Source organism: Oncorhynchus tshawytscha, linkage group LG26 (assembly GCF_018296145.1).
Source record: "Oncorhynchus tshawytscha isolate Ot180627B linkage group LG26, Otsh_v2.0, whole genome shotgun sequence".
NCBI classification, from domain to species: domain Eukaryota; kingdom Metazoa; phylum Chordata; class Actinopteri; order Salmoniformes; family Salmonidae; genus Oncorhynchus; species Oncorhynchus tshawytscha.
In genome coordinates this window covers 45,024,856-45,030,218 of record NC_056454.1, presented here as the reverse complement: position 1 = coordinate 45,030,218, position 5,363 = coordinate 45,024,856, and the positions used below count along the sequence as shown (strand labels likewise).

At 39.0% G+C, this 5,363-nt stretch overlaps 1 pseudogene; it reads left to right on the top strand.

Annotated features, from left to right (window-relative positions):
* Positions 1-2,518: 2,518 nt before the first annotated feature.
* LOC112234319 lies at positions 2,519-3,669 on the top strand (annotated as a pseudogene).
* The last annotated feature ends 1,694 nt before the right edge of the window (positions 3,670-5,363 follow it).

Here is a 5,363-nt window from a genome sequence, read left to right as displayed (position 1 = left end):
CCGGGCAACATTGTCTCCCAAACAAAAGACGACAACACACTGCATGCATATTCCACGCCGGTGCAATTAGCAACTCGAAAAATCAACAGTGCTCAAATTGTTCTCATACAATGTCCAATCACTCAGTGCAAAATCAAAGGGTAATAATAAATGAACAATGGGAATTAGGTGGAACAAATGGAAAGGATAAAGACAATACTTCCTCATCTACAATTTTAAAGGGGATTCGCATATACACAATAGAAGCATACTTTTTGATAGAATAGAGTATATGTATCCAAAAAAAAGATTGTGAGCAGAGGGAGACCAATATAAGGGCCATACTGGGTTTTCTCTGTCCAAATGCTTATGAAATCTTCCTTTTCATATGGCAGATGATGTTTCAATTGCACCTCCTTCTGCTACTTTTCTGCCACAAAAAAAACAAATGAAAGACACAAGGCGTGATTTTCAAGAACTGATCATTCCATTTCTAGGAATCATCATCATTCTTGTGCTCATAATAGGTCCTAAAAACACTTTCTGAGTATTCCTGTGTATTCCTGTGTTTTCTTAGAATTTTGTGTTACGTCAGGACATCAGGGACAGTTTAGGTATCGGTAGGTGCCAAATCTCAGAAAAACAACGTATAAATTTTTTATTTTGAATAGAACCCATTTACCTGCATCTACTGCTACTTTCTAAAAGCTATAGGGGGTTGCAGGGTAGCCTAGTGGTTAGAGCGTTGGACTAGTAACTGAAAGGTTACAAGTTCATATACCCGAGCTGACAAGGTACAAATCTGTCGTTCTGCCCCTGATCAGGCAGTTAACCCACTGTTCCTAGGCTGTCATGGAAAATAAGAATTTGATTTGAATTGACTTGCCTAGTTAAATAAAGGTAAATAAAAAAGTAGCAGGACAAAATGGTTTCATATTACCTTGTAACAATGGAGTGCTGGACTACAGTGACAAGCGGCACATAAGAATTCACTCATACCACTGTACATAGCCACAAATAGTTATTTTCATGAACACTTGAAGTGTTTCAAGGAGCTGATTCTGCCCCAAAGATGGCTCTCTAGCACCCCCATGTGTTCCAATGGAGGCTTCGGGGGTCTATGTGACACTAAGTTCCCTTTTCATGACAAGCAAAACCTTCAGTGAAAGATATAACATAATTCATTCAAAGATCTATTGAAATGAATGTTAAACCAACAAGGATTTATTGATGTTTTTTTGGCCAAGAAAATGTGATTGTTTTTGGAAAGATATATCTTGAAACTGTACTTCTAGATGTAAGGAAATTGGTAATGCATTTATAAACAGGATATAACGTGTATACTGTATGAAAAGATACATAATGAGAAACATATACACACAGTCTAAAGTTGTTTTGTTAAAAAAAGTGCATAGGTTTGGGGAAACATTCAGTTGAACACATGATTTCAAAAGAGTTCCTTAGGGATCTATGAGAGGATTCCAGTGTGACTAGTCCCATACTGTTGTAGAGTACAGTACATTAAAGGTCAGTCATCCATTGGATGATGTCAATTGTAAAATCAAACAAACCCTTCCTCAGATATTTACATGTACAGTTCTATATGTTAAACAGTGAAGATCAGATAACAGTTAACAGAGAAAGGTAGACCTAGATGATAAAAGTTTTTTAAAACGTTCAAATTGTTTATGATGAAACTCCTACTGAATTATGCCTTTTTGCAGTAAAGGCACCAAAGTTGAGGTTGAAGTTCATACCTGTTACCAGAGGGCAGTATTAGAAAGCAGTGGTAGAGTTGAGCGTGGTGTGAATGGTGTAAAATAGCTCGCTACTGTGGTATCTCTGTGGGTGGGAATGGGTATCAGATTAATGATATGAGGGGAAAAAATCGCAAATTGTCATGGAGGGCCAATATCTTTTTTATTTTTCTGTTACTGTGCATCTCATCTGCTACAACGTGATTTTTATTTGAGGGCGAGCATTGTGCAAACATACTGACAACATTGTGATCTGGGCTCTTAAAGACACTGTGTGGGTATTTGTATCACTTGTCCCTAGAAATCTTAGTTGGATAATTATTCCGGGAAAGAGCGGTTTAATTTCTTGTAGGCCTGCAGCCCACTGTCAATGCTATCTGTCATCAAACGAAATGGATGAATGAACCTTGAAGTTTCATTTTCTGGAAAATGGGAAAGACAAACACCATCAACTCGAATTAGTTTCATCTCTGAGTCTTATTGGAACTTATTGACCACATCATTGCTGGGAACTGGTGTACAAATACATGTTTTAGGGTGAAAGTAGAAGATTACAGCAGTGTGAAAAAGACAATGAGAGCTCTTGTGCTAGGGTTGGTCTGTTTTGTGACATGGCCTGGTTCTACAGAGGCTCAGTTTCCTCGAGTGTGTAGCACGGTAGAAGGGATCGTCTCAAAGCAGTGCTGCCCTGCCCTCGGGTCTGATCCTGCTAACGTGTGTGGACTTTTATCTGGACGAGAAAACCAAACCCTGGGGTGGACCAATTCCAATGAGAAACTGAGATGACCGTGAAAGGTGGCCAACTACATGTTTGAATCAAACTTGCAGGTTCTTCAGTAACTAATGAAATTATAATGTTGAAAATGTTCAACTGTACACTTTTAAGATATCTGCATTTTATTACATTTCTTACAAACGCATTAAATTGCTAACTTCAAGTTAAAATTCAATGTAAAAAGTGTATTAGTATGTTTTGCAGTATACCTATAAACGTTGATCTATATTCCCTCCCTGTGTCTAGGTAACCTTGGTGGCTTTGACTGTGGTCAGTGTACGTTTGGTTGGACAGGAACAAACTGTGGCGTGCATAAATCCCCAGTGGTGAGGAAAACATCCACTCTCTGACTCCAGCTGAGCTCCAGGAGTTCCTGGATGTGTTGGACCGGGCCAAGAACACCACCCACCCAGACTATGTCATTGCCACATAGCACTGGCTGGCCCTGTTGGGGCCCAATGGAACCCAGCCCCAGTTCTCCAACATCTCCATCTATGACTTCTTTACGTGGCAGCACTACTACTCTGTCAGAGACACTCCTTGGGGAATGTGATCCATCACACATAAACAAACAAGCAAACACAAACAATATATTATTATGATAATCATTTACATGTGTACAATGTTGAACAATTTAACTTCTATGGACACGATTGCACTTCTAAGACTAGAATGTTCCATCTGGATGTCTATCTGGATGTCCATCCAAGCACATTGATTCTCCCGTAAAGGACCTGCCTTCATAACTTGGCACAGATACCACATACTTAGTCTGGAGAGAAACCTGCAGGTAAGAGTGTAAAGGTAAATTAATTGTTGTATTTGTCTTACAAAATATGAATATGCACTTGGGAAAATGTCAGCTTCCTTGAATGAGTGTATCTGAATAGTTTATCCTCTGCAGAGACTGACTGGCAATGAGACCTTTGCTGTTCCATACTGGAACTTCGCCACAGGGCAGACTGAGTGTGACGTCTGTACAGACTCTCTCCTGGGGGGGCACAACCCAGATGACTCCTCCCTCATCAGTAACCAGTCCAGGTTCTCCAATTGGGGCGTGGTGTGTGACAGGTGCGCTGTTGGACAGAAATGTGTTTAAAACATTGTGTGAAACAGATTAAGCCTCGTCCTGGACTAAAATGCATGTTTACTGAAGGATTTCCATTGAAAGTGCTTTTTAATCAGGTGTAATTCATGTCTCGGAAACCAGCCCAGTACACACACTACCACTTAGAAATGTCTTGTGTTTTTGAAAGAAAAGCACATTTTTTGTGTCCGTTTAAAATAACATAAAATTGATCAGAAATACAGTGTAGACATTATTAATGTTGTAAATTACTATTGTAGCTGGAAACGGTTGATCTTTTATGGAATATCTACATAGGCGTACAGAGGCCCATTATCAGCAACCATCACTCCTGTGTTCTGGAGCAATTTGTGTCACAATATTGAATGTATGCATCTTAGCTGATTACATAAATAAATGTGTATTTTGATTGGTACTGTTTCTTAACCCAGTAATGCCAAATTCAGCATTTCATCAAATATTTTTTTTCATATTGTTTTGATACCTTAACACGTCTTAAAATTCCAAATCAAATAGCTAGATCCTTGGTATGACCATCTTAAAACAATTCCTTATGTTAGCTTAGACTCTAGAGCACGATTTCCCAAAACTCGGTGCTCGGGACCCCAAGGGGTGCAATGTTTTGTTTTTTTGCCCCAGAACTACACAGCTGATTCAAACAATCAAGATTAGATTATATGAATAAGGTGTTTAGTGTTAGGGCAAAAATAAATATCTATGTGCATCCCTTGGTGTCCTCAGGACCGAGTTTGGGAAATTCTGCTCTAGAGTCTAAGCTAACATAAGGAATTGTTTTAAGATGGTCATACCAAGGATCATTTAGCTATTTGATTTTGAATTTTAAGACTTTTAAGGTCTCAAAAAAAGATGAAAAAAAAATACTTGATGACATGCTGAATTTGGCATTACTGCTATTAGCCCATAGAAATGCATTGAAGAACAGATTCACTACATTGGAACAACAAGATAGTCCTTCAACAAAAAGTTAAGTTTGTTTTGAAGTGTTTGTCCTACAGTTTATCTGAGCGATACAAGAAAGATCAGAAAACACATTATTGTAAATGTATTTGACCCCTTTTGTAGGCACTAAACTATCTCCATATATACTTCTATTCATTTTTTAAAAACGGGTACCGGGGGACCATCAGAAGAGTGTTGTGAGGCTTGTGGGTGTCCTAGATCAAAACAAATCAAAAGCACAATCAAATCAAATGTTATTTGTCACAGACATTTTTAGCAGATGTTACTGCTGGTGTAGGGAAATGCTTGTTTAGAACAGCATTCTTACTGTAAGTAAGTATTCCTCTTGTCCAAATGGGATAGGGCAGTGTGCAGTGCAATGGCATCGTCTGTGGATCTATTGGGGCGGTAAGTAAATTGAATTGGGTCGAGGGTGTCAGGTAAGGTAGAGTTGATATGATGCTTCTACACCTGCATTGCTTGCTGTTTGGGGTTTTAGGCTGGGTTTCTGTACAGCATATCAGATATCAGCTGATGTACGAAGGGCTATATAAATAAATTTGATTTGATTTGATGATCCTTATTAACTAGCCTTTCAAAGCATTTCATGATGACAGAAGTGAGTGCTATGGGGCAATAGGCATTTAGTTCAGTTACCTTTGCTTTCTTGGGTACAGGAACAATGGTGGACATCTTGAAGCAAGTGGGGACAGCAGACTGGGATCAGGAGAGATTGAATATGACCGTAAACACTACAGCCAACTGGTCAACGCATGCTCTGATGACGGGGCTAGGGATGCCATCT